General features: G+C 44.0%; 1 protein-coding gene across 5 annotated transcripts in view; it reads right to left on the bottom strand.

Annotated features, from left to right (window-relative positions):
* Arhgap39 (Rho GTPase activating protein 39) overlaps nucleotides 1–21276 on the bottom strand; it is a 100738-nt gene that overhangs the window by 61336 nt on the left and 18126 nt on the right. The gene's annotated exons all lie outside the window — the stretch shown is intronic.

The following is a 21276-nucleotide window of genomic DNA, read 5'->3' as shown; positions in this document are numbered from 1 at the left end:
AAAAAGTATGTGCATATACACACACACACACACACACACACACATGATAAAAAAAATTGAAAAGACAAAAAGGGCAGGAGTAGATGGAGCATGACTCTTCTCACGTACTAGCTATGCTCATGGTTATCTGCTCCTTTTGGTGGTTATAGGCTCTGCTTTTGTCTTATATGCTGAATTCTAAATTCTATTATCAATGGAATGTAAGGTTTTAATTTTATTATGTTTTATTATTTGAGAAATGTTACATTTATTGAGATGCTGCATTTCTCCAAAACTCTGTGTTCCCTCCATCCTCATTTGTCTCACCCACCTATCTGGGCCCAGCCTTCCACCTGGCCACAGTCCATGTCTGGGGTCTGGTCTGGAGGCATCTGAGCAGGGCTAGTGTTAGTACCAGGGAGCCTGGCACTGTCATTTCCCACATGCTCATTCCTTGTGACTCAGGAGCCTCAGATGGCCTTCAAAGGCACCTGCTTCAGGCTATGAATGTGGACTCTGAACTTTGCTTGTTTCCATAGGAATCATCCTACCTACAGGTGGTGAAGGTCAAACTGCCATCCTATCAGAAGGACCCCTGACTCTGCTCTGACGGATTCCCACCAAAATGTTCCATGCATCAAGTGATTTTTTTTTTTTTTTTTACTAGTGAATGTTGCTATAGGTGCACATTCAGCACAAGGCAAGCAGAAATCATTCTGTCAAAGTTCAGCCTCCCTGGGCCTGGCTTCTTGGGGCATGGCACTGAGCAAGGCCACAGAGCCCCTCTCTGTTAGCACAACCTAAGCACTGGCTTCTGCCCTGCTCCCTGTACCTCTGAAATAGCTACCCCTTGCTCAGAAGTGATCAGGAGACAGTCCGAAGGGTGACTCATACCCAGTAGGTTGAGCCGTGGACCCAGGTCCAGCATCCCATTTCTTGCTGAAAGGGATGAGATGCTTACTCAGAGGGTGCCAGGGCTTGGCAGCATAGTACCTGCCGGCCCAGCATGGTCCATAAAAGTTGGCAGTTGTAACTCTAATCACAACTGCTGAGAAGCAATGCCAAGAAGCAGTAACTTCGCCTTGCTGTTTCCTGCCGTCCAGCATACAGTGGAGCAGGGCACACAGGCACAGGAAGCACATAACACTATCATGGTAGCTGTCTTTTTTTACAAGACTGTTCTGGGCATGGTGCTAGAGCAGGGCCATTCAGGCCCTGACAGAGAGCAGAGTTTATGCAGATACCAGCTGGCAGCTGCGGACACACTGTACCCCAAGAGCCAGTCTTCCCTAGTGGGCCCTGCCCCAGCAGGTGGGCCCACTCCCCAGGAGCAGCCAGGCTTGGCCACAGCCCACTCTAAGCCAGAGACACATAGGGAGCAGGACAGGTGCCACCCACATGATAGCACCAAGGCCTTCTGCTGGTTGCCATCCCCCACAGAGTCTGCTCCTCCTCCACCCTTCCTGAAGGAAAGTTCCAGTCCTGAGTGGGCGAGAAGGTTCTTGATTCCAACTTCCTACACGGAGTTCTGGAACAGAGCACGCTCTGTGCTGCTCCTGATGGGGTCTGTTCAGAGAATATGCCCGGAAAGCAGCAATCTGCTCCTGGTGCTGATAGAACCCTTTCGCACACCAGGCCCCACACTCCCATATCTGGGCATCTCCCTGCCTACCTCCAGGGCTGGTGGGCCATGTGTGTACATGTGTTCATACAGCACTGGTCCCAGAATGACTTCGATCCTGTCTGCCCCACACTGAGCTGCCTTGGCCTCCCCATCACCAGCTTGGTGTCTGAATAGATGACACAGTTCTGATAGTGACTACAAGGACAATAAAGAAGACACAGTGTTGACCATCAGGAGCCCCAGTCACTGTGCCTGGGAAGGAAAAGGTCAGGCTTTCCTTGAGGTCCCTACTACTCCCCAGGGGAAAGGAGCCACACCAAGGACATTCCTCAGACCTTGCTCTGTGAAGGTACAGAGGAGGAACTAACTCACCATTCAGAGTGCTTAAAGCCAGCCCTTCCCTCATGCTCTGCTGATCCCGTACACAGTGGCCTTAGGCAGTGCTCTGCAGCACATCTGGCACAATCCTCCTGCCTTCAGGCACAATCCCACCGACATGCAAAAGGGTAGCTGGATGACCTATTTCCCAAGTGCAAAGATCCCCAGTCTCCAGGAGCAGAAAGACCCACACAGTCATTGTAAGGAGGTACCCAGAGACAAGCTCACAGAAATCCACCCCCAGCAGGAGTCCCAAGTGGGGATGGCAGTCCAGCAGAGGAGCAGCCTTGGCTAGTGCCTGATTCAGCCTCAGATGGAGTCCTGCCCCAACTGGAAGAAAGTGTTTTTAGAGAGAACACTTGGGTTGCCAGAAGGATGAACTCAGTAGCTTCTATCCACCTCTGATAAAGAAGGAGTACTACTGCTAGAGAGAAAATCCACTGATGAGCATTCAGAAGCCCAGAGGGCAAATACTAAGGAAATCCTGGAACCTGGAAAAAGGAAGAATACCGGAGTGGCCTCTCCAGGTTGGCCTCTAGCTGTATTCACAGCTCTGAAGAATGCTGGCTTGGGAGAGATCCACATGGTGGATACTCTGAAGCCAGACCCATGAGGGTCCACAATGGGCAGAAGGAGAGCTCTCCCCTCTCCAGAGGAAGCTCCACCCATCCTGGGCCAAGCAGTTAGTAAGGTGACAGCGGTGGCCTGGAGAGAAGAAACTATCCAATAGACATTAACAGACTAAGGTTTCTAAGGCCTGGTATATTCTGAGAACACAAAAACATAGATAAGCTTTAGGTGTTCATAAATTAATTCTGTATGTTTAAATATCCAAAGTAGCTGAGTGTGGTGGCAGCACTTGGGAGGCTAAGGCAGGAGGTTTGCTGTGAGTTTGAGGTCAGCCTGGGCTACATAGTGAGTTCAAGGACAGCCTAAACTACATAGTGAGACTGTATCTCAAAACATAGTGAAGGCTGGGGATGTAGCTCAGTGGTTCTACCGCCTGCATCATCAGGAGTGCAAGGTCCCGAGTTCGATCTCCATTACCAAAACCAAACAACAACAACCAAAAAAACCCATCTTAAAAACAAAAAAAACTAAACAACCCCCTGAAAAAAAAAAACACCACCTAAGTAAAAATAAAATATCCAAGGTAACCACTATGAAAGCCAGGTTAATAAATTTTAATCCACAGTGGTGGAAAAATAATAAACAGTTCAAAGAGATAAAGAAAGGAAGAAAAAAGGCAGCCCATCCCCAATATGTCAGGACAAAGTAAGAAGATAGAAGTAAATTCAAACAGTGTAAGAGATACAGTGAGTGCTGGGCACACATGTATAATCCCAGCATTTAGGAGACTGAGTGAGGCAGGAGGATTGCTATTGAGTTCAAGGCCAGCCTGCACTACAAGGCAAGACCCTGTCTCAAAAACAAAAACAAAAACAAACAAACAAACAAAAAATGAGTGCAAATGAACCAATGGTTGAGCCAAGGTAGAGATGGTTAGGCACCATTTCTGAAGATTCACATATAGGTGTGTGCTACATGACAATGTGGTTCCCACAAAGTCACAGCACTAAATGACAATGCAGCTGTCCTAGTTATCCAAGTTCACTCTATGATGTCCCCATGACAAGATTAACCCTGTGACACACTTCTCAGAATGTATCCCCTAATAAATGACACTTGACCTTATATTCTCTCACACATCTAAAATGTAAGGTATGAAATTTTGGAAGACAGAATTAGAAAAGTTGGGAGCTCCCTCCAATCTTCAGAGTTGCCTCCATGACACAGGCACAAAAGGTCCAGGCCTGGTGCACATTATTGCTACAAGGAGGCAGGAAGAGAGAAAGGAAGGAGACAACTCAGCCAGGATTCATTTGGCTGGTATGAAGAACACTGAACCCAAGAAGCAGAGAACGCAGATTCTTTCAGCCACTCATGAACTTTTTTTTTTGGGGGGGTACTGGGGATCAAACTCAGGTCCCTGCACTTTCAAGGCAAGCAATGGAACCACTTAGCTAAATCCCTGACCCACTCATGAACTTTTCTGAGACTATGCATACCAGGGTATGTGGGAAATTTTCAACAAATGTCATAGGTCTGGAGCCACCCAGCCAGGCTCCTACCCAAGTGCTTGCACCAGATTCAAGGACAACAGGAATGACCTGAGCAAGTGAGAGGCAAACAAGTGACAACAAATGAGAAGACCAGAGGCCCTAAACTAGTCATATGCTGTCATGAAACCAGTGTCAGATGCAAAAAAAAAGGGAAGCACTGTGCCTGCAAAGCAGCAGCAGTCTCACAGAAGTAGCAGTGCTGGGGACTCCAGGGAAGACAGTGTAGTACTCCAGGGGCAAGGAGCCTGAAAACTGAAATCTTAAGCTACAGCTAGCACCCCCATGCCAACAAAGGTGCTGCCAGCTCAGAGGGAATCTAGACCCCACTGCTCCCAAACAAATGCTACCTTCCGTTCACCTCTAAATAAACCAGAAGTGCACATAGTCCTTACAATAAACCAAACAGATCTGCATCAACCTTCCACATCAACCTGTTAGACTAACTTCAGTGACTTGGTGACATCAGCTATTACAACAAAACTGCCTTTTACTAAATGTATACTATATGACACACCACTGGACTTGGACAGAAGAATAAAGCAATAATTGTCCCAACACGTAAGTTCATGTGGAGAGTGTTAAAGACAATGAGCGTGATGTCTACCACTCACCTACTACCTCTACCACTACTTCCCAGACCTCAGGGAGCCTCAGGTTCCACAATCTGTCCCTAACCTCAGCAGCTAGGTGGAAAAGGGCACATATAGAACAAGTCCTGTTCCAGGTCCTTCAGAACTGAGCACCATGCAATGCCCAGCAGGGCGTTACAGGTATCACCCCACAGCTCTGCTACATACCAATGGGCTAATTTCACTTCTCCTCCTCCAACAGCTGGCCTCTCTTTCCTCAGAGAATTTGAAATTTGAGTAGGTCTCCTTGAATTTGTGTACACAGGAGGACACAGCACCAAGCTGGGCCAAAGGCTCCCCTCCTTAAGAGACCTCTAGCCTGCAGTAAATGAACAATTCCAAAACAGGAGAAAGTAGAAAAGAAAAATGGGAAGAGAGAAATACCACTTAACATCAGGATCCAGCCATGGTTAGAGCCAGCTCTTATTTGTTTTTATTTTTTTGGTACCGGGGATCGAACTCAGGTTCTTATGCTTGCGAGGCAGGTGGTGGAACCACTGAGCTAAATCTCTAGCCCTAGAGCCAGCTCTTATGAAGAGGCCAAGGTCTCTGCTGCCAGCTTCAACTGCACTGTGTCTACTTCTTCACCTCACCTGCAACGCTGCAGCTGTGCTGGGGAACCCTCCATATTCTCTGCCTTTTTTCCAGAATTTCAGTAACTGAGATGCTCAGCATCACTTTTATTCTCCTTATTTGCTACAGTTTGAGTGTGGAACCCACCCCAAAATTCACAGGCTGGAACCTAAAGCCCATCATGATGGTATGAAGAGGTAAGGCCCTTGGGTGGTGATTCAAGTGTCTGTGCTGGGCCCTCATTCTCTTCTACCTCTTGATGGCACTGAGGATGAGGGTATCCAGCTCTCAACCTCCGAGAGACACATGTGCCTGGCCTAGGCATGATGCATGGCAGCAGAGTGGACCTACACTGTGTCCTCCTGTCCTGCTCCTCTCTCTGCAGGATCTTCTCCATTCTCCTCTCCACTCCTACATCTGTGACTTCCAGGTACTTTGTCACCTCTGAGTGTCCTCCTTCATAACATTCTGACCCACTGCAGGATGGAACAGCTCTCACCCTTAAAGAAAGATGTTCCTTCCCTGAAGTGTGTCTCCTGCCAGTGTAGCTAGGCTACCTCTGGAGCTGTTGAGAACACTCAAGGCTCTTCCTAGGCTGGGTAAATCACCCAGCACAGGACACCAGCACAGAGGCAAAGGCTGGGCGGTAAGATTTCTGGTCATAAAATCTCATTTCACTGGGCAAAATCCAATGCCCACACCTCTGGTTTCCCTGGTCCCTCTTGAGAAAAGACCTATAGAGATAGGGCAGGATATGAGGGAGAATGTCCAGGATCCTATCACCTTTCAGATAGCCTTTGACAAGTCCTATCCTGAGCCTCCACTTTGGGGAAACCAGTTCAATTGATTCTGAATGCCAGGGTGACCATGAAGTATGCAGCTGGCTTTGGCCCTGCCTGAAGGGTTCTACCTCCTAGGAGTCTGGCCCCCAGACAGCAGATGTTGCACCCTCATCCCCAAGCCAAGTGCATCCTGATGAGCTTGTCTTTTTTATTTTTTGGTACCAGGGATCAAACTCGGGCCCTTGCACTTGTGAGGCAGGCAGCAGAACTACTGAGCTAAATCCCCGGCCTGAGCTTGTCTTTTTAAAACAGCTTTACTAAGCCAGGTGTGGTCATGCATGCCTGTAATCCCATCACTTCAGAGGCTGAGGAAGGAGGAATGCCACAAGTTCAAGGTCAACATAAGGGACACAAAGTGAGTACAAGGCCAGCCTGAACTACGTAGTGAAACCCTGTCTAAAAAACCAAAATAAATAAAACAGCTTTACTGATGTGTAATCTGTGTATCTCAGCACTCACCATTTAGTGGACAATTCAGTGACTTCACAGACTGGGTACCATCACTACCACCAAGGGACTGTGGTGCCTGTGACCACTATTACACCCAGAACCTCTGCTGGCCCTAGCTTGGGACCCACTGGAGCCACCCATGATCAGCAGCCTCCACTCCATCACAGCCTCCAGGCATAGCTGCACTGTACAGTGCCCCCAACTGCCAGCTCCATCACAGCCTCTAGATACAATGGTGCTACACAGTGTCTCTACCTGGAAGTTTAGGCACACTCAAGAGCACAAGTGCCAAAGAAGGCACAGCCTGTATACCTAGCATCAGACAGTGAGGTCCATGGTGAGTTGAGCCCATGGTAGCTCAGAGCCCAGCCTCAGTCCAGGTCCACTACACCCCTCCCCCCACACCTCTGGTGGGCTCCAGAGCAATTTAGTGGCAGATACCTTTACCTCTTCCAGAAGGGTGTAGGGCTGTCACAGGTCAGCCAAATGCACTGGCCCAGATGAGGACTGAGTAGTTGTTGGGGGGGAGGGCAACTGATATTTTCATAATCCTTGGGCACATTTCTCACAAAGCTAATCCAAGCATTAGAAATTCAAAAAGAAAAATAAGGAACAATACTCCGCCAACCATGTTTCACAATCATGACATGTTTTACTTTACTTAAAAAAGATGTGAACTATGTACCCAAATCAGAAAGTCTTCCACAAAGCATTTCAAAGCCTAAACACTTCTGATCTGAAGCTTAAAAGCTTTGTAGTTAATTAAGAATTTCACCATATTCATGTTCAAATCACACTTTGGTTAAGTACTCCCTCGTGGCATGGACCATGAGAACAGAAAAATTTGAACCACTGACGCTTAAATTCAATCTCAAATCAGCACTCTATAAAACCAGCTGTCTAAAACATGTCAGGCTGGGGCCAGGGATTTAGCTCAGTGGTTCTGCCGCCTAGCTTGCAGGTGCAAAGTCCCAAATTTGATCACTGGTACCAAAAACAAAACAAAACAAAATAAAAAACAAACCATGACAGGCTGCAAAGATGCAGAATGAGCGATACTCAGGGAAGCAGATCCTGGGTCAAAGTACTGCTGTATGCTCCCTCAACTATGCCAGACTTTGGATCACAAGAAACTCACATTGGCTCCCTTAACATTCAATGGTACCACTAGCCCTTTATGAAAGCCCCAGAGTCTTCAACAGACATCCAATGCTGCTAATAGAGAAAAACCATTAACAATGGCACTAAATAGCTCATGTATTTAAAAACACACAGTACACAAAAAATTCCAGAAGTCATCCCTCTAATCCTAAAATAAACCAAATGTGGTGGCATTAAACACCTTTTCTGGGAGGGTTGGGAGAAGATGAAAAAAGAATTAAAATGTGTTATACACATGTACCAAGTCCCCACAATGAATGCAATCATTATGTACCACAAACATGTAGTAATAAAAAAATTCTTTAGAAAACCCCAACCGCCTCTCCACCCAAAAAATAAATGAATACAAGTACTGTGTACTTCAACTGTACTGAGACAATTCTGATAGAAGAAACTAAGAGAAGGGAAAGCAAAACATCTCATCTAACTGAAAAACAGAAGATACCAAGGATCAAGATGTCTTCAGCCAACTAATTATGGCCTCACTCAGGTGTGGCCTTCCAAAAATATCCCCCAAGGAGATAGTGTCCACTAGTCATTTCTACCTTGTCCTGAGAGATCTCTGCAGCTTCCTTATCCCCTCAGCTTAGGCTGACTCTCCCTCTTGCTGCCCAGGACTCCTAGGGACCCAGACCTTCTCCATGGCAGCTCTCCTTACCTGACCCTAGTGATAAGCAGACCTCACAACCCTCCCCCCTATTTGTGCCCCTACACACTCAAGGCCCTCCTGTCCTGTCACCTAGGCCTATTACCCACCATGGCCCCATGTTTAGTTCTCTCAGCTCTCATGCTTCCTCCTTTGTCTGTTTTGAATGCCACAGCATTTGGAATGCTAACCTGAAGTCTTAGGGTCATTGGGGGGGTGGTTTTGTTTTGAGACAGTGTCTCACTATGTAGTTGATACTGACCTGGAACTCACTATGTAGTCCAGGCTGGCGAACTCACAGTGATCCTCCTCCTGCCTCAGCCTCCTGAGCTGGGATTATAGGCGTGCGCTACCACACCTGGCCTAGGGTCATTTTTTTTAATCCTCTTTCTCTGTCAACAGTCAATGGCAGATGTGTTTGAAGTCAACACAATGAATTTCAACTGCCTCTGATATAAGTCTCTTTTTGTCCATCTTCAATTTCAATGGCAAATTCATTCATCAATTTTATGCTGGCTACTGTGGCACCTATGTCTAATCCCAGCACTCTGAGAGGCTGAGGCAGGAGGACTGCAAGGTCAAGCCAGCCTGGCAACTGAGCCACTTAGTAGCACACTGTCTCAAAAAATAAAAGGGCTGGGGATGTAATTCAGGGTGGAGGTGTTGTTTTCAATCTCTAATGTGAAAAAAAAAGTCCAATTTCATTACACAGCTCCCTGTTAACATATACTGTCTGCCTTTACTGTCATTTTAGGCCTGACATTCTACACAGTCCTTTGTCAGATTCTGGTCCTAAATTAATCTTCCTAGTATAGCAAGTTGAGCACAGGGTTAGGGTGAAGATGCCATCAGGACAGGCCCTGACACTAGCTATGGGGTCAGAATGCCATCCTCCTGCCTCAGCTTCTCAAAGCTGGTGTGAGCCAGCCAGTAAAGCCCTGGAATGACCAGTGAGAGTCAGCTCTCTGCACTCATTCCCAGAACATCTAGGTACACAGCCCTAAACTCAAAGTGAGGCCAAGAGCCCTCACCTTGCCCATGAAACCTGCCCACCCTATGGCCAATTCATGCTTCATTTGCCTCAGGACTCTCCCTTGATGCACATGGTCTTGCCCATCTGTGAACTAACACTGAATCCTGACCCTTAATAATAATGCTGCCAATGACAGCACCATGTGGGTAAACCAAAGGGCCCTGCTAGGCAGCTGTAACCTGGGGAGCACTACAGGGCTCTTTGGCACCACCTGCCATCGGGAAGATTCCCAATTATGGACAAAGTGCTAAACAGCAGACTGACTGGGCACTGCTAGGAATCTTTTTTTTTTGCAGGCGGGGGCGGGTACCGGAAATCAAACTTGGACTCTCACTTTCCAGGCAGAAGTTGGGCTGCTGAGCTACATTCCTGGTCCATAGGGCTCTTTCAAACATTGGGACTCATGGGTTTAATTGGTTAGAAAAAGGCAATTCTGGGTGATCTAATAACTGCCAAGATTCAACTGACGGTAGTGTTTGCTACTAGGGTAATTCAAAGTTCACAGGATTTAAAGGCTGTGTAAAATGTGAACCTGCAATGTGTAGAATGGACTGAGCACCCTGGTGAGGGCTCTGGTGAGCAGATGCTGCCTCTGCCACTGCCATGAGGCACCTGGAGACCACTGGCTTCACTCTGCCATATGCAAAAAGGTCAGCAGTTCAGACAGATTGTAATGACCAGGCAGTGAACACAGCACACAGAGGCTGATGAATGTCTCATCAGTTGGCTCTAGTGAAGCTATATACAGTGACAAGCATGCAGTGGCCTCAAAGCAGGAGTCATGACACTGGCACCTAGGTATGTCAAAAAGAAGCCATAAAGGGTTTCACTTGAGAAAAAAAGTTCTTAACATAAGGAAAGAAAAGAATCTATGCTGAAGTTAAGATTTCTGAGAATGCATCCCCTATCTGTAAAATCGTGAAGAAGGAAAAAGAAATCCACATTAATTTTGCTGCTGCATCTGCAACTGTGAAAGTTACAGCCATAGTATGAGATAGGTACTTAGATAAGACAGAAGAAACACTGAGCTTGTGCATGTATGCACAGGCGAAAACACTATGGGAAGGGCTTGGTACTGTCTGCAGTTTCAGGCATCACAGAGGTCTTAGAACATGTTCACCATGCCTAAGGGTGTGAGGAACTATATACTTCCATCATCTATGGATTTAAATGTTACCAGTTCCATAATATTTTTCTCTATCTTCTTTGGGAGGTGAAATCAAATGCATCTTAAAGTTTTACATGTGATGTAGCAGCAATTCTTTCTGGAGTGAAATAATTTAAGCCTTGCTTTAATTTGCATCTCTCGAATGACCAGGGATGTTGAACATTTTTTTCATACATGTATTTGCCATTTCTACTTCTTCATCTGGGAAGTGTCTATTCATTTCAGTTGCCCAGTTTTGGACTGGGTCTTTAATTTGGGGGTTCTGATTTTTTGGGGGGTTCTTTATATATTCTAGATATTAGTCCTTTGTTGGAGGAACAGCTAGCAAAGTGTTTTTTTTCCATACTATGGGTTGTCTCTTTACTCTGTTGGTGGTTTTTCTGTGCAAAGGCTTTTTAATAAGAGATCCCAGTTGTTGATTTAATGTGATATTTCCTGTGTAATCAGGGTTTTGATAATAAAGTCTTTACTTACACCAATGTCTTCAAGAGTTTTACCTAAATCTTCCAGCAGGTTTAGTAGTTTTTTTGTTGCTGATATTGTTACCAGGGATCAAACTTGGGCCCTTGTGCTTGCAAGGTGCTGGAACCACTGAGCTGAATCTCTGGCCCTAGTGTTTCTGCTTTAATATTTAGATCTTTGGTTCATTTCTATTTTAGTTTAGTGCATGATGAAAGATGTGGGTCTAGTTTTAATCTTTGACATGCAGAAGGCCAGTTTTTGCAGCACCATTTATTAAAAAGGCTACCTTTTTTCCAGTGAGGCTGTTTGGCTCCTCTGTTGAAGATAAGGTGACTGAGTATGTTTTTGCATCTTCTACCACTTTTTTTCTTTTTTTTTTTTGTACTGGGGATCAAATTTGGGCCCTTGCCCTTGCAAGGTAGGCAGTGGAACCACTGAGCTAAATCTCCAGCTGTTTCTGCATCTTCTAATCTGTTCCATTGATCCTCGGGGTTTTTTTTTTTTTTTGCCAGTACCATGCTGATTTTATCACAATAGCTTTGCAGTATAATTTCAAGCCAGGGATTGTGACACCCCCTGCCTTGCCTTTGTGTCCAGAATTGCTTTTGCTATTCTTTTTTTTGTTATTGTTATTGTTACCAGGGTTTGAACTCAGGCCCTTGTGCTTGTGAGGCAGGCAGCAGAATCACTGAGACAAATCTCCGGCCCTGCTTTTGCTATTCTAGGACTCTTCAGGTTCCAAATGAATTTTAGGATTGTTTTCTCTATTTGTGTGAGAAAGATGCTATTGGTATTTCTATCAGTATTGCATTAAATCTGCATAACAATTTTGGAAGTACAACCATTTTCATTCACTACAGTGGACCCTTGACTTATGAACTCAATTCGTTCATGAGGGCTAGTTTTAACTCAAGTTGGTTGTAAGATAAGACTGTTTTTCCCATAAGAAATAATGGAAATACTCATAAATTGTTCTGAATGCCCAAAGCATCCCTTAATCAAATTTTTCGTAAAAAGATTGCATAATGTACATAAATTATCAAAAACATCAATAATTTTCCTAGTGTAGTCAGCAAAAAGTTATAAAATGTGCCTAGTTTACCAGAAACAACAACTTCACACCATACTCACCATTCAAGTTGATATCTTTGGCTTGTAGAAAGGGAGGATGAAATGAAAAGCTGTTACTGTTGGGAAGGAGAGTCCTTTTCCATAAGAACAAGAATCTGGCTCTCTAGTGTCCTTTCTCTCCTTAGGAGAGTCTGTAGCTCACTAGGACCCACCTCTGGCTCACTAGGTCTCAACCTTTTCAAAACTAAAAACTGGTTTGAGGTTATCTGTTTCTGTCTTGTCTTTAACAGTGTTCTGTTCATGACATGGTCACTAAGCAAGTGAATGAATTGTTTTTTTCTGTCTGGGTGGGTCTTCATGACAAATGTTTGTAGCTCTGTTCATTTTTTCTAGATTTCCTTTATTTTAGAACTTTGCTGCACTGATTGTTGGTATTCCCCCTCCTCTTCAGAAAGCTCCTCAATTGCCATGCTCTGTTGCTTAGCCAGAAGTTGCTGAAATTCTTTTGTAGACAATTCCTCTGAGTCTTCCTCTACTAGCTCTTCAACATCACCATTTGTCTACCTGCAAGCCTGTGGACTCTGCTATAGTGACAATGTCATCAACCACAGGGTCAACTGTATTGAAGGCTCAGGTTCCTCTACACAGCCTTCAGTTTCTGTCTTGTATAATTTTAGGTCACACTTTTTTCTAGGAAGATATCAGTGTTTTTTGGCGGGGGTACCAGGGGTCAAACTCAGGACCTTGTGCTTTCGAGGTAGGCAGCAGAACCACTGAGCTAAATTCCCAGCCCCTCAGTGTCTTTAGAGAGACACTGAACCAGGATTTCTCAACCCCATACAGAAAAGACCTTCATTAGAGTCATAACTCAAAACTTTGGTAATAAGTTAAAATTAACATTCTGGTTGTAAACCAAGTCATTCATATGTGAGGCTGGTCGTAACTCAAGGGCCCACTGTATATTGGTTCTTCCTACTCAAGAATAAGGGATATCCTTCCATGTCCTGATATCCTCTTCAATTTCCTTTTTTAGAGTATTGTAGTTTTCCATGTAAAGGACTTTCACATCCTTCGTTAGAATGATTCATAGGTATTGCATTTTTTTGGATGCTATTATGAAAGGCCACACAAACTGTTTCAACACTTAAAAAAAAAGTCCTTAAATCAACTTATAACATTAGTTATGTTGCAAATGCAGTCATACCATGCAGGCATCTCCTTGGCTAACATTTTTTTTCTGGGTACTGGGGATCGAACTCAGGACCTTGTGCTTTCGAGACAGGTGGCAGAACCACTGAGCTAAATCCCCAGCCCTAACATTTCTTGGTAAAACAACTTTTGGTTTCTCATAGTTTACAAGATCATAATTTATGATTTTTCCAACATGCACTTTGATCAACAATTTTAAATCAAAACATCAAATCAACATTTTAACACAACATGCAGGGGGAAAGCTCAAGCTATACTCCAAATACAATGAAAAGAAATCACAATCACAGGGTATCAGCAGAGTATGTGCCACTGAGACACTACTGATGTGTAAGGCCTCTTGGTGCCACAGCAGAAAAACAGCAGTGAATGTCTTGTCTTTGTTGTCTAGTAATCAGAATGCCATGTTCAAAGTACTGACATTCCCACAGAACAGCCTACTCCTCTTTAAAAGGTGACTCACCAGTGTTTTAGCTACAGTTGAGGCAACTGGTTGACTGACATATAATGAATTATTAATATTCCCCATTTAACATGAAAAAGACAATTTAATGTACAATTTGCAAGAATGGATTACAGTAATATCTGAACACTTGCTTTATGTAGAATATATTACACATATCATTCAGAAAATATCAAAACCTATTCTGCCAAAAGGCCAATCTGTACCCAATAGGAGTTCCCTGGTAGAAGACAAGCTGCCACTGAATGCTGTCCTACCTGGGACTGCCTCAGATCTCCCAGCACACTTCAAAGCCCCATTTCTACATCAACTGGGTGGGCCAGCCACAAGGAATGGAAGTGAGGAGCAAATTAGGCATGCTGGGGAAATGAATGTCCCACAAAGTGCTGCTGAAGCCAGCTACCTTTTGCTTTCAACTGTTTCTGCCATCACCATTTCTAAATATTCTGTTCTGGCTGTTTTCAAACTTTAGGACAGAGGCATAAACACTGTGATGACCTCACTCTTCATTTACACTGACATCACTCTTTTTATAATAGTAAAATGCAAAGGGTATTTTTACTTTAGTAATCTTTATATTCACCTAATCTTTTGACGATAATGAGAGTCAAGAGAGAGACATGGCTTTGGAGATGCCTTCCTCCTCCAGCAGGGAAGCCAGCATGAGAGTCCCTTGGAAGAGCTTCAGGTAGGAGGGCCCTTTATCTGTAGGGACCCCTTTTGGTGCCAGATCTTGCAGAGGTATCTGAAAGATTTCATCCCTACCACAGGATCACAAGTACAGAGCATGCCGACATAAGCAGGACCTCATGCTTGCCAGGCAGGCACTGTGCCCCTGAGCTACATCCCTGGCCCATGGACCCCATGTTGTCTGCAAGGTCCTGGCTTTAGGTACCACTAAGAGATGGGAAGGGCAGGGAGAAAACCACAGATATTCCTGAACCTATGATGGAGTAAAAGGCTGAGAATGACCCTAAGTGGAAAATGCACTGAATACAGCTAAACAGCATCACCACCTCAGCATGTCTAGTTTCTGCAGTGATCTCAAGCATGCTGGCTCCCCTCTAGAACCACTCAGCTTGATGTGAAAACATTCAGACCCTGCCTCTGCTTCAAGACCACATGGCCTTCTGCCATTCCACCATCTTCAAACCCAGGACCCACTGTCTACACCACAGACTGTCCTCATCTTTCCGGGCTCACTGTGGAGACCCACCTCCCCATGTCCTATGCCTCCTGCTATCTAGCTTAGGCTCAGCCTTGGTAGGATCCTCTAATTCAGAGCCCACAACAAGAACATGGATTCTGGGCTCAGCTTAGGATGTGAGTCAGGGAAAAAAGAGAAGTTGGCTGATGGCCAGCCCCACAGGGGCCCCAAGAATATGCCCAAGGCCAGGAGGCCAGTGCAACAATGACAGCTTTGGCCCCAGTGGCTATTCCTTTTTGTTTTCTTTCTTTCTTTCTTTTTTTTTTCCCCAGTACGGGGGTATTGAACTTGGAACCTTGCACTTGTGAGGCAGGCAGTGGCACCACTGAGCTAAATCCCCGGACCCCCACTAGCCATCCCTAGGTGTGCCACAGTCTTGGCCTTCAGGGATAACAGCATTGGAAGAAAGTCTCCCTAGTATACTCTCAGGCTGCATCATGCTCACCTATGCACCTAAACTGAGGAGCTGAACTCCCTCAGACAACAGACTACAATAGACTTGGGCTCCTTCAAGTTGTGCCATTTGTAGTGATTTGTGGTAGCAATAGAAAACCCTACAATGTCTTCCTAATCCAGTATGGTGACACATGACTATAATTCCAGCTACTCAGGAGGCTAAGGCAGGAAAATTTCAACTTTAAGGCCAGCCCAGAAACTAGCAAGATCCTACCTCAAAATAAAAAAGGGCTGAGGATGTAGCTCAGTGGTAGAACGCCGTGGGTTCCATCTCTAATAAGTAAAAAAAAAAAAAGTCTTTCTTGTTCCCAGAAAGCTTACACTACCAGTAATTTCTTGTTTCTCCTTCTTCATCACCATCTAAATGCATGCCTGTCTCATCCACAGTAAAAACAGTAATCCAAATAAATGGCTCCCTCAGTCCTCTGCCTATGTGTTTCCATGGCCACCAAAATAGGATCCTCAACCTGCTTATCTTCTAGATACCTCAACCTCAATACCCTAGACCAGTGGTGGCAAACCTATGGCACATGTGTCGCAGCTGGTATATAGAGCCCTGTCTATCAGTGTGCAAGCCAAGTCGCCCCAGCAGCCAAGCACTAGTTAACAGTTGATTTTTCTATACTAAAACCTCAGTATTAAGGTTTAATTGCAGTGTGGGCACTTTGAGATAAATAAGTGGGTTTTGGGTTCCAGTTTGGGCACTCAGTCTCTAAAAGGTTTGCCATCACTGCTCTAGCCCATTATCTGCTACTCTGCTGAAGTTGCCAGGAACTTCTGAGTTGCTGAACTAGTGTGGGTACAAGCACTCAACACTACTGAAGGACACAGACTTCTCAGATGCAATACCAAAGACACATGTGGTTGACAACAAAATGAACAAAATTCAAAACTTTTGTGTTTCAAAATGCATTAAGAAAACAGAAAGATAACAGAGAAATTTTCCATAAAACATGTGTCTATAAAGAATTTGTATTTACAACATATAAAGAACTCTTTGTTGTTGTGTGTGGCAGTTTTAAGTTATTAGTTTTTTGTTTGTTTTTTGGTACCAGGAATCAAACTCTGGACCTTGTGTTTGCGAGGCAAAGGTGGAACCACTGAGCTAAATCCCTAGCCCTTAAATTACTAGTTTTTAAAATTAACATTTTTTAATAGAAACAACTTGACCAAAAATATGTCACAGAATTTTGACTCATTAAACAAACAAACAAACAAAAAACTCCAGTTGCATTGAAATGGGCTGAGGATTCAGCTCAGTGGTTTCACCTTTGCCTCACAAGCACAAGGTCTCAAATTCAATCCCTAGTACTCCCCCACCCCGAAAAAAAAGTTGTACTGAATTGTACTCAATAACAAGAAGAAAAACTACCCAATTAAAAGCTGGGAAAAGGATGACTGGGAACACAGCACAGTGGTAGAGTGCTCTCCTAGGATTTGTGAGACTCTGAGTTCAGTCCTTAGCACCGCAAGAAATTTTTAAAATTTGATAGGTGTGGCCTTGTTCACCTATAATCCCAGGACTCTGGGAAACTGACAGGAGAATGTCAAATTCTAGCTCAGCCTGGGCCACTCAGCAATTTAGAGGGAGTTTCCCTAAAGAAAGGGGAAGGGTGGGGCAAGAATGTAGCATGGTATAAAGGCCCTGGGTTTAATCCTCAGTATGTAAATAAATAAATTTGTTGAGTGTGGTACACACCTGTGATCCCAGCACAAGGGTAGGCTGAGGCAGGAGGACTGCAAGTTCAAGCACAGCCTGGGCAATATAGTAACTTGGTAAGATTCTGTCACAAAATAAAAAGGGATAGAGATGTAGCTCAGTGTGAAGTCCCTGAATTCAATCCCCAGTATGGGAGTGGGTGTGGTGGTGGTGCTAAGGATCTCCATCAACATCTCTCCAGAGATGATATACTTGTATAAGTAGACAAAAGGCAAACCAAAAGCTGTTCAATATGCAAATCAAACCTATAATCAGATGCCATCTCACATCCCTTGAGATAGCCAGAAACAAACAAACAAACAAAAAGCTAGACAAGCCAGTGGGGAAGACATGGGGAAACAGGAGCCTTCAGACCCACCTGAGGAGAGCAAATAATTTAGGAGGGCAGGCAGATAGTTTCTAAGGTACAGTTACCAAATGACCCACAATCCCACTCCTAGGAATCCAGCCAAGAGAATGAGAGCATGTGTTCTTTCCGTCATGCATGAGACTGCATGTCCACAGCAGCACAATTCCTATGAAATTTCCCAAGCATCTCAACCAGACAATAGTTACACAAAACCTGGTACACCTAACTCAAAAGGACACTTCAGCAGAAAGACAGAATGAACAACAAAGCAAAAAGGTCAGATAAAAAAGACTGCATCTTTTAAGACTCCATACATACCAAATAACCAGAAAAGGAATATAGAGACAGAAAGTGGTTTAGTGGGCTGGAAATGAAAATACAGAATCTTTTTGCACTACTTGTTACAATCCTCTGAAAGCATCAATGTTCAAAACTAAGCATTAAAATAAGTTTGAAGAATATAAAACTAAAAGGCAAAGAACTGGAAAGAACAGGAAAAAAAGAGACAGTGGAATAGCCTCTGGGGCAATGGGGTAAGCACAACAGGTGGGCCAAGGGCTAAGACCTTTTCCATTAAGTGCCAAGCTGCTCAGTATGTACCTAGGTTCACTTGATTAAAAATTTAAATGTTTCTTATAAAAATGTTAAAAGATTTGATTCTAAGAACAAAATGCAGAAATACATTACAGGTATGAGACAGCAGTCCATGCAGCTGGTCCATAGAGGAGATGGTGCTGGGCACAGATGCAGGTTGCTGCCTCTCACCCCAGCACCCTCTGGCCAGAATGGCATCTTCACCTAACTCCCTCTTCTGGGACAGTTGTAAGTGTTTGTTCTCAAAGATCTGCATCAAGGAGAGAGACCCTGGTCCATATATCAGACTTCCATACTTCACAGAGGTTGAACATTGCCACCTGTCCCAGAGATGTCCCCATGGGCCAAGGGCTTGAGAAGTGAGCACACAGTGGCCATTAACCAAAGGTATTTCCTCTTTGGGGATATCACAGCCCAATGCCATTCCTATCCTGTGTCCATGCTGAGGGAAAACAAACTCTGGCTACTTCTGCTAAAAATGAAAATAAATAGCATGCTGAAAACAAGCTCAAAGTGTCCAAGGACTAAGAAGTATTCAATGACCCAGGGGCAGTGTCATAAATACATGTAGGATGTACAGAGGAACAAAAAGAAATGCCAGCAGGGGCTCAAGCCACATGGCTGGAGGGGACCCAGGAGAAGCTGACAGAGGGGATGGTGCAGAATGATGTCCCAGGACAAAGCATACCCAGAGAACTGGGTAGGGTAGACAGAAATAAATTCATCTAGATTTGTTGCCATGAAGGACTAACATCTTAAAATTCTTTCATAACCCAGAGTGTTTTTTAACTAAATTAACATGTCTCAAATGAACCACCCTGTTCTTATGGAGGTCAAATGCAAGAACATGAGATTCCTTATTACACCCCATCCAATCAAAGTGACTAAAAAAGCTAGGCTACATATAAAAAGGGGTTCCAGCACTATACCAGCCCTTACTGGCAATCTCCAGCAGTACCTATAACATTCTGGCCTACAGACCTAAGAAATATTGATCACAATTCTACTAGCTGTTCTAAAAATGTGTCCTTCTACCCCTCTTAGTATATTCACATTGTTATTTCAACGTACTTTCAAATATCATTAAAAATTTAGTTTCTCATTTAGGTCTACCTATAGAATAAAAATGGCAATATAAATATTCCAGCTATTAGGCTTTGTTCATCAGATTTACAAAACAGAAGCCAGGTACTGGTTGTAAGACCTATAGTACAAATTTTTATGGCCCATAGGTCACAAAAACATAGATATCTTTAGTGCATTCCTTCACTGTTGTTATAATTAAAATAAGAGAACAAGCACCAGGGATTAAGGTCAGTGCAACCTGCCTCACAAGTGCGAGGTCCCAAGTTCGAGGTCCCAAATATACAGGGAGAGGGGAAGAGGGGGAACAGGAGGGGGACAGCGAGAGACATACATTAGATTTGAGAAACAGGGAGGAATCTGTATGTTGTTAAACTCCACCTACTATATTTGGGTAGATACCTCAAATCAAAGAGGTCAATATTAAAGATTTTTTAAAAAGATTTATGCCAAATGTTACAGATGTCTACCATTTTTGGAGCCATTATTCATCAATATTCTAGTTAATATCTGGGCCATGGTTGTTTAACACAGTTATAAAATCAAGCTGAAGCATCAATGATTTGTTCTTATCCTCTCTTTTCCAGACCATAAAAAGATGATGGTTCATCCACCAACAAAACCCATCTTTCATTGTCTTCTTTAGATCAGTCACTCTGAGACTTTTGATCCCTGGCTGGGTAGGATCGATGCTCTGCCTTAGCCTGAAGCAGTTACAAGAAGGTGGCACATGCCTATAATCCTAGCACTGGGAGGCTGAGGTAGGAATACTGCTGACAGTTCAGACCAGCCAAGACTACATAATGAGTTCAAGGCCATCCTGAACCACAGTGAGATTCTGCCTCAAAAAAAAAAAATAAAAAAAAAAAAAAAAAAAAAAAAAAAAAAAAAAAAAAAAAAAAAAAAAAAAAGGATTAGGGTGAGGTAGGTAGGATAGAAAAAATTAATGACCGGGTAGAAAGGAGACAAAGAAAATCGTGTGTGTGTGTGTGTGTGTGTGTGTGTGTGTGTGTGTGTGTGTTTTTTGAAGACAGGGTCTCACTATGTAGTTCAAATTGCCCTGCAACTTACTATGTAGCACAGGTTGGTCTTGAACTCACAGCAATCCTCCTGCCTCAGCCTCCTCAGTGCTGAGATTATAGGAGTGTGCCACCATGGTCAGCTAAAAATCATAATTTTAAAAATGAAAACTGCAGCTTCAGGACTCAAGCCTAGTTTATTTTTTTTTCTTTCTTTTCAGCCAAAACATTAAACCTGGGCAATTCCCTTTCACCTGCAAATTGGCCTGTTTCATCTGTAAACAGACTACCATTTTTCTGCAATACTGTAAAATAGGCTTTTCCCTACAAATGGATTGTTTTCCTTCTGTGGGTTCCCCTCCCTTTTCTCAAGTCCCAAGAGAGAACTTTCAATATTCCCAGGTCCAAACTGTAAAGCACATCTCTCTCTCTCTCTCTCTGGCCAGCAATATCTCTCTCTCTTCAAGGTCTTGCTCTGTAATTGAGGCTGGCCTTGAACCTGCAGTGATTCTCCTGTCTCAGCCTCTAGAGTGCTGGGATTACAGGCATGTGTGCTACCATGCCTGGCCAGCATTCTATTTCTCTGAGCATGTACTGTGCTTTAAATTTCTACCTACTGTATAGTAAATCCTTTTATGCCTCTTTTAAAAAGTCTGTTCCAGACTGGGGATTTAGCTCATTGGCACTGTGCTTGTCTCACAAGCACAAGGTCCTGAGTTCAATCCCTGGTACCGAGAGGAAAAAAAAAAAAAAGTCTGTTCCCATGCCAGAATCTTATCAATGTATAAGAAATTAATTCAGGCACAGTAGTGCACATCTGTAAGCCCAGCTACTTGGAAGACTGAGGCAGGAGGATTTCAAGTTCAAGGCCAGCCTAGGCAACTTTGTGAGACTCTCAAAAAAATTTTTTAAGGGCTGGTAACGTAGCTCAGTGGTAGACCATTTGCCTAGAATGCACTAGGTCCAAGGTTCAATCACTAGTACAGTACCACAAAAGGGAAAGGAAAGAAATTTAGGGAGACTAGGTGTTAAAACAT

The sequence above is a fragment of the Fukomys damarensis genome, unplaced genomic scaffold (genome assembly GCF_012274545.1).
Source record: "Fukomys damarensis isolate Sample0158 unplaced genomic scaffold, DMR_v1.0_HiC HiC_scaffold_5, whole genome shotgun sequence".
Taxonomy (NCBI): domain Eukaryota; kingdom Metazoa; phylum Chordata; class Mammalia; order Rodentia; family Bathyergidae; genus Fukomys; species Fukomys damarensis.
This window is presented reverse-complemented; position numbering and strand designations above follow the sequence as displayed.